At 34.8% G+C, this 9,030-nt stretch overlaps 1 protein-coding gene across 2 annotated transcripts in view; it reads right to left on the reverse strand.

The window, feature by feature from the left end:
• The window catches only part of LOC118185367 (uncharacterized), a 295,900-nt gene extending 287,112 nt beyond the window's left edge, over positions 1 to 8,788 (reverse strand). For both annotated transcript variants that reach the window (XR_015042305.1, XR_015042304.1), the window contains exon 1: positions 8,682 to 8,788. The gene's annotated coding sequence lies outside the window, so the exon portion shown is untranslated. The remainder of the gene's footprint in view (positions 1 to 8,681) is intronic.
• Positions 8,789 to 9,030: the final 242 nt, after the last annotated feature.

Consider the following 9,030-nt stretch of genomic DNA (forward strand, 5'->3'; position numbering starts at 1 on the left):
TATGGCATAAAGCCAAAAGGATAAAATTTGTAAGCATTTTGGAGGTTTACAGGGAGTGCGAAATTAGTAGAAACAGCTGCCACCCCTGGCAGCTAAGACGGCCCTTACCCAATTATGCATGGAGTGAGACTGTGCTTGGATGACAGAAATGGGCAACTCATTCCATCTTGCTTCAAGTCTGTGCCACACTTCATCAACCGTATTAGCTGGAGAGGGATAGCGGGCCAGTCTTTCAGCAACCCATGACCAGATGTTTTCAGTGGGTGACAGATCTGGAGACCGTGCAGGCCAGGGCAGCAATCGAATACTCTGTGTATCGAGGAAGTTCAGAACACGACCTGCAACTTAGACTAAATTAAGTTTTTGTGCTATATGCATCTAGCTTTCCCTACATATTAACAGGTTGGTTTTTACAACTTTTTTTACACTGCTTATATTCTTTGCGCTTGATTTTATTTTTCGTTCTACTTTACTTTTAAATAAAAAAAAATTGAACAAATTGAGAGCAGTAATTTGAATATTTTAATCTAAAAAACCTTAAGTTAACAATCTTTGCAGAATTGTGACAGTATTAAAATTTTTAAGAATAATATTTAAGAAAAATTGATAGCTTATTAAATTTGAATGTGGAATTTTTTTTTTTTTTTTTTTACTTCGGCTAATATATCGTCTGCATTTTATCTATGCAATCTTTTTCAATGAGCAAGGTTTTTATGTTGCCCTTTATTATGAAACCAAATATCAGATTGCTTAAAAAAAATCTGAAAGATTTCAGATTTTATATTACGCCCAAAAGGGCGTTCTTTCAATGCTTTGTGAGCTACCTTTATTTATTAAATATCACGTTCTTCGCACTTAAAGCATAAAATTCAGTTCAACTACAATATCTCAAAATAATTTTAAAATGAGCATATCTAGAATTTCCGATACACAGTCTGGCACCCTGGCAATAATTTTCCCCATCCGTATAGTGTTGCCATTCCTCGCTTTGAAATCCTTGAGTTTCTTAAGGGGACTCATACACCTTATGATCTTCAAATATGTGATTGTTGCAAAAATTGGGATATTTTATTTATTTTAAAAGCAATTATTTCCACACTTTTACATCTGACTACATAATATAGCTGCTTTGGAAACTAGTATTCAGAAAGTTTGTGTTGCCACAAATATTTTTGTAATTTAATCCGCTCTGTGACAAAATGTTTTGTAATGTTTCCACCTACCGCGCATGATATTTTTAAAATTGCTAATGGTACATACTTAAAATTTGATGGAATTCTTTATATGGGCACTATTTTCTAACTGAACCAAAACTCTGATGAATATATTAATATTAAAAAATTTTATGGACGAAAACATTACAGATTTTTTTTAATAGAATACATTTTATAAACTCGACTCGAAATAAAATAAAAATTTAACATAAAATTCTTAGAATTTTTGGTTTACAGTAGTTTCCAAATGTTATGAAAGCTATATATTAAATATGGAATTAAATTATGCCGCAGAATGTTTTAAACTGTGCGCGCAAGGTGGAAACACGACGAAAACTTTTGTCACAAAGCGGATTAAATTATAAAAATATTTGTGGCAACACAAACTTTTTGATTGCTATTTCAGAAAGCAGCTATATTATGCAGTCAGCTCTAAAAAGTTGGAATTGCTTTTAAAATAAATAAGTTATCCCAATGCTTGCAACAGTCACATATTCGAAGATCTTATGGGTTTTAAGATGTACGAGTCGCCTTAATCAAAAATTCGAGCCCACCAGCGGCCGAGCGGTAAAGTCGCTGAACGCTAGTAGTTCGGCCCGAGGTTCGATTCCCGCAAACGGGCTGGCTGCATGGGCGTTTTCGTGGTTATCCTCATGTGTAACGTGTATACGAGCCAATTTCCCTTAGAAAGTCCTCCACGAAGGCATCCCTCCCCTTAGGCAGATAGCCCTAGTGTCCTTTGCCATAATTAAATAAATCAAAATCAAACTAATCAAAAATTCGTTAATGTCTCACAAAATATGAAATAGATTATAAAACAAATTCCAAATTAAGATTTCTAGATGCCCATACTCGCTGGAGGATTTTGTTATCAAAAATTAGATGGCTCTACGTACCGTTGTTTTATGACACTGCGAGAAACCTATATACATTTATGCAGATTCTCCATTATTTAATTTCTTTAAATATAATACAGGGCTATAATGTTTGGTGGCAACAATTTGAAAAGTGAAACGGACATTTAAAGTTTTCGAAGCAAAATGCCAAAACGAAATTAAGAGCCCTTTCTGGGTTATCGCCCTTTGGACAAAAAAGAAGAGGAAGAAGTGCTTGCATTACTGATTTCTTTGAATTAAAAATACTGTATTGATTTTAATTCGCATGAATTTAGAATAGTATAATAATTTTTAATCCAATAAATTTCTATGTTTCAGAAGTAACGATTCCAAATGAATCCGAAGTAACAAACTGGTCCAAAATTCAATATTTCTGCTAATCGTATCTTTCGAAAAGTTAATTAATCACTACTTGTTTAATTATTGTATGCGCCTCATTTATTTTACCTTTCCTGATGTTTTAATTGATTTCCTCTGCTGTGTGACTACGAATCCGCGTGGAACGGCTTATAGATTTTTCGACTGTGAAATAATAATGAAATAACTAACAGCAGCAAAATGTGTATAAAATTTACAGCTGCTTTTGCTGTGATGTAAACAAGAAAGGTACATAAAATTGCTTAATTGTAAATCAAAGTAAACATGAAAGACAGAGGATTATTTTAAGAATTAAAATAAAAATTAACGCGTTGCCAGTCGCGCGCATTTTACGTTGTTTGGCCAATGCGCCAACATGAATTTTTACTTTCTTGTAAAGTATTGTAATCCCGAAAGATTTTGGGTCTCATGTTTCAAAGAATATATCCATTTCAACTGCTCTCGAAACCAGGCTTTATTTCTAAAATTAGAAGAGCCGGAGCCATACCGTAGAGCCTCAGGAAAGAGGAACAAGAATAAATAAATAAAAAAGATAATGAATAAAATCGTTAATCATTAAAATATTAATGATTAAAGTGATAAATAATTAAAAGAAATATATTAAAATTTATTTCTTTTGATGATTTTAAACATAATTTGTTTTGAGATTTTGCGTCGAATAAATGTCCGTTTCGCTTTTCAAACTGTTGCCACCGAATATTATCGCCCTGTATTATATTTGAAGAAATTAAATAATGAAGAATCTGCATAAATGTATGTATGTTTTTCGCATTGTGATAAAAAAACAACGGTACCTAGAGCCATCCAATTTTGAGTGACGTAATCCTACTGCGAATATGGGCATCTGAAAGCCCAAATTTGAAATTTGTTTTATGATCGATTTCATATTTTGTAAAACTTTAACGAATTTTTTATTAACAAACTCTACGATTTGAAAGCGAGCCGTGGCAACGTTGTACAGAAAAAAAAAAAAAAAATTATCTCCAGCGCGTGAGGCTGTGTATCGGAAATACTAAAGATATGTTCAATTAAAAATTATTTTGCGATATTGATCTTGAACTGAATTTTATGGTTTAAGTGCAAAGAACAGGATGTTAAATAAGTAAAGGTAATACACATATGTTAAAAAAACGCTTTGGACGTAATTTAAAATCTGAAACTTTTCAGATTTTCTTTTTTGTCTTTTCTAAAATTTATCTTTAATTTTAATAAATCTAATAAGTAATTTTTAATATAATTTTATTGCTAAAAATAAAATATTCGAGATCAAATTTCTACTGAAATTGTTGTTCAATTCCATAAAAGAAGTACCGAGGACTCCGGTGCGCTCCGGCTAGAATTATAATTTATCCTAAAAACTAAGAAGTATCGGAACCTAAGAAGTACCTAAAAATTAAAATGTAAATTTAAGCTCTGCTCGAAACCATTTGAAAGATGTGTTTGAGTAACATCTGTACGTGCGGGCAGAATAAAGGGCTGTTTTTGCCAAAACCAATTGTAAAATGGATTTAAAATGGATTCAGAAGAGATTTTTCTTGACGTCTGTACGTGCGTATGTATGTATCTCGCATAACTCGAAAAGGAATAGCCGTTGAAATTTTGCATATGGGACTGCTATAAACATGTAGTTGTGCAGCTCCCTTATTCGTTGCAGTCGCCTGCACTAATCGTATATAAATATATATATATACACTGAAATTTTCAAATTTTCGAGAGTTAGAAATTTTCCTTTTCAAAATTTGACTAGATGCTATGGTTTGAGATATGGGGCCCTTTGTGAAGGATATAAGTCGATTTTTTTTTTATATGGGATGTGGTACAATTTTTGGGGATGGCCCCAAGAAAGTTGTAAGCTATAGCTTGTGCTAAGCTTGTATGCTTGTGCAGCTTATATGTAATCCCAGCACTGTTATTTGTATTTCTATATCTATATACTCCCACTCTGTTACATGGCTTGGTGACCTCAGTATTGTTACGAAATGTACAGGCGCGGTAAGATGTCTTCCCCGCAAAGCAGTTTTAGGGTTGCCATAAAGGGGCAAAGGAGGGCAGGGTTGCCACATTTGGCGAAATATCGCCCATTTCGCGACAAAATCGGCGATATACCATGGACGGTTGGAGAATCTTCTGGAACGAATTCTTACCGGTTTAGCCCAGAATGTTCTCGAACACAGGCCGAAAGCTATATAAACCCTGCTGGTCCGCAGTCAGTGTGTGCTTCATCGAGAGGGCGAGTGAGTGTGCCTCGTCTAGAGTGTGAGTTAGTATCGAGTTGGTGTCTCGTCTAGCGAGTCAATCCCTGCGGAATCGATCGAGTTGACAGCCGGGCGACGAGTGCCGAGTGGGTCGGCGAGTGCACCGAAGGAGTCTCTTAGTGTATCGCGGTTAGTGCATCGTCGAGAGAGCGTGTTGAGCTCCGGGAACGACTGAACCGAAGAGTCGGGAGCCGTGCTCTGTGTGCTGTCGAGTGCATCGCGAGTTGTAGCGTAGAGAGTCGAGACAGTACGTGGAGTTCCGAGAACGACCGAGGACAGTCGAAAGCTGTACTCTGGTGCTTTCCGGTGATGCTGTCTCCACCGTGATAACCTGAAGGGCTGTGTCGCTGATTGTGTCAGCGTGTTTATAGTAGTTCTTCGATGACTGTAACGTGATTTTCGAGCTGTCCTGATTAGTACTAGTCAATAAAGTGTGTTTCGATACTTCATCAAGTGTCGTCGTTATTCACTCCAAATCCACACGAGTGCCCACCAGCGCCCGAGCGGTAAAATCGCAAAACACTGGTAGTTCGGTCCGAGGTTCGAATCCCGCGAACGGGCTGGCTGCATGCTTTAAAAGTGATTGAGTTATGTGGTTTTTTATGTTCCGGTTAAGATTTTTATGCCTTTAATTAATCTGCATGCAATAGTTGTAGAATTATCAACAATTTTAAAGTGGCAAATAAGCTTAACGAACTTGTTTACATTTCAAACTCGGTTTACATTGCTTGTTGTTTACATTGAAAAAAAACTTAAGTTCCTCATTTTTTCTTCTTCGTAAAATTATATGTCCAAAAATATCAATTTTGGAACCAAAAATATTAAATGTGCTTTCATCTGAAAATAAGACATGGTTCCAATATGCTTCGGGCTTATTTACCACTGATTCTGCGAAGGAAAAAGTAAGCTTTCTATTTTTTTGCATTCAGAAAAACTTTCTTCGAGCGAAGCTCCCCATGTAATCCAGTTGATGTGAGTACTAGTCGAATAGATTCAAGTGAAATTGAAGTAGATAAAATTTCAGTAAATTCTGTAGAAATTTTTATAGCACTCAAGCGTGGATTTTTCGCGCATTTTCTAACTATAAATCTCTGGTCACGTTGGATTAACTTTGCCGTATGATGTCTTCTTACTTCATTTTCGATCCGATTTTCTTTTCTAACATTATTACATCTTGCATCGCAGAGTGGGATAAATTTACTAATTTAGAGATATCTCGGATCTATTTTCCACCCTCCTCATGAAAAATAAACAATTTTCGAGTGATATTATTATGATTACATTACGACAACGACCACGACACGGCATTATGACCACGGCAAATGTTTAAATATTAATTAAATTATAACGAAGTAAGCAAGCAAAGAATAAAGCCAAACGAATTTTTAAACGTCATCAAAATGAAAAAAAAAAAGTGTCAGATTATAATTTTATTTATGAAATTTTACAAAAATGCTTCGGTGTACCATCACTTTTGTAGCGTGTTTTATCTATGACTCCTTACATTTTCAATTTTAGGAAAAGAAAACAGTTTAGTATTAAAAAGAAGACAATTTTTGTTTTATTCAAAATTGCACTGAGACGATATGAAAAAATATTGGGCTTTATATTCGAATTTAACTTCGGACTACATAGCTTTTTCTACAAATTTACAAATTCTAAAGAGTCCGAACACGTTTGGGAGCTATTGTACGTTTGATCTTGATTTGTAACGAACATGTTTTTATTACTAACCGGGGAGGGAGAAATCACAAAAATCTGAAAGGTTTCAGATTTTAAATTACATCCAAAGCGGCGTTTTTTTAACGTTTTGTCTGTTACCTTTATTTATTAAATATCATGTTCTACGTACTCAAACCATAAAATTCAGTTTAACAACAATATCGCAAGATAATTTTAAAATAAGCATAGCTTTAGAATTTCCGATACACGGTCTCGAGCGCTGGAGATAATTTCCCCCCCCTCGTACAGTGTTGCCATTTCTTGCTTTGAAATCGTTTAGTTTGTTACTCAAAAATTCGTTGAAGTTTTACAAAATACGAAATATATAATAAAACAAATTTCAAATTCAGATTAGGGCTTCCACATGCCCATATTGTATGGGAGATTATGTTATTCCAATTTTGATGGCTCTAGGTACCGTCGTTTTATCACATTCCTAGAAACATACCTACATTCATGCAGATTCTTCATTATTTAATTTCTTTAAATATAATGCAGGGCTTTAATATTTGGTGGCAACAATTTGAAAAGTGAAACAACGCTTATCGTGAATCGATGGAAATGCCAAAACGAAATTAATGGTCCTTTGGGGCAGATTGCCCCTTTAGACTAAAAAAACGAAAAAAAAAAAAAAAAAAAAAAAAAAACGAGTGTGTGCACAAAAATAAATAAACAAATAAAAATCTGAAAGGTTTCAGATTTTAAATTACGTCCAAAAGGGCGTTTTTCATCATTTTTTGTGTTACCTTTATTTATTAAATATCATGTTATTCGCACTTAAACCATAAAATTCAGTTCAAGAGCAATATCGCAAAATAGTTTTAAATTGAGTCTATCTTTAAAATTTCCGATGCTGAGTCTAGCGCGCTGGAGATAAAAATGTTTTTTTCTGTACAACGTTGCCATGGCTCGCTTTGAAATCGTTGAGTTTGTTAATCAAAAATTCGTTAAAGTTTTACAAAATATGAAATCGATAATACAACAAATTCCAAATTTCGAGTTTGGGCTTTCAGATGCCCATATTCGCAGTAGGATTACGTTATTCAAAATTCGGTGGCTCTAGGGTAGGGTACGAACTGCGCGAAATTTGATCGAAGATCCCTCCCCCCCCTTCTTTTTTAATCCACAAAGTGGGTGACCTTTTTCTTTCCCCTCTTTCTAAGAACTTGAATTCCCAAGAAGATGGGTGCTACAAAAAGTCCTTTATCGCTATTTATGGGACATTTTATTGAGACTGCAAGCCTCTATTTTCGTTTATCAATATTGTAATAATTGTGCATGTAAAACAAATACTAATTTAAAATCTGGCGTGTGCTAAAGTAAAAATGAATTTCTTTTACACCCATTTTAAAGTTTTATGATGCTTAAAAGAATAATGAGCCAGATCTTTTTTTATTCTCTGTATGAATTAAAAACTTCCCAAGTTGTAGATTTTAGCTGCTAATATATATATATATATATATATCAGTTTTGAATAATAAAATTGATAGATTAATAACATGCATAATCAATCTATAAAACATTACATTTGTAATGCAACTTGAATAAGTTTTTTCTTCTTGTGATATGTAATTCTGTTTCTTTATTTTTATTTTCCTCTTGGCTACAATTGGCTTCGAAAAGTTAACTTGTAACCCTGTAGGCAACAGCGGGAAGAAATTTTGATTCGCGCAGTTGCACTATAGCAGGACCCAGGGGGGATTTTCATTCGCGCAGTTGGAGTACACCCGCCTCTATATACCGTTGTTTTATCCCAATGCGAGAAATATACTACATACATTTATGCAGATTCTTCATTATTTAATTTCTTCAAACATAAAACAAGGCGATATTATTTGGTGGCAACGATTTAAAAAGTGATACAGCCTTTTAAAGTTTTCAGCGCAAAACGAAAACAATAGTCCTTCAGGGAGAAAGCCCCTTTGGACTAAAACAACTCCACCTCAGTATTAATAAAATTATGAGCTCAAATTGACGTAATACGTAAAGTTTCTCCGCGGATAGAGACAAGAAAATGAATTATTTGAATAATTAATTGAACTGGACGTACGGAAAGTGACGCAATAAGTAAAGTAGTGTATTACTCGCGATTTAACCTGAAGTAGATATCGTAGAACAGGAAGCACGATTATAGCGTCATTTTCTTTTTTTGCAATAAATTACGTAAACGTAGCTGTTAAATAAACAAACTAAGTAAATGGTGTTTTCGAACTCACCAAGCAGTTTACAATCACGCCAAAGAATATAAATTGCCTTGGCAAACGGGCGAATGCTGGTAAATTCACACTTTTCTGGCCCTCATTTTTCTACCCTTCCCCACTTCTCCCCCAACTTTGATCTCGCAGAACGTTGACGTCATTAGCTGTCCTCCAGTAGTAACGCCAGATCCGATCCCGTTCTCGTGACGTGAGCGTACCGTAAAAGGTTCCCCCTCGTAAATTGCAAGTCTCCCACAACATTTCTGTTATCGCCCCTTGGCAATTTACACATAGTTGTTACCGTTAGTTTCGCGTTCAAAACAGGGAAAATATGAACCGAAATCTCAATTCTAGCTGAGCAGAACTT

Source organism: Stegodyphus dumicola, chromosome 7 (assembly GCF_044657685.1).
Source record: "Stegodyphus dumicola isolate Sdum_Otavi_A_Nest chromosome 7, ASM4465768v1".
Lineage (NCBI taxonomy): Eukaryota > Metazoa > Arthropoda > Arachnida > Araneae > Eresidae > Stegodyphus > Stegodyphus dumicola.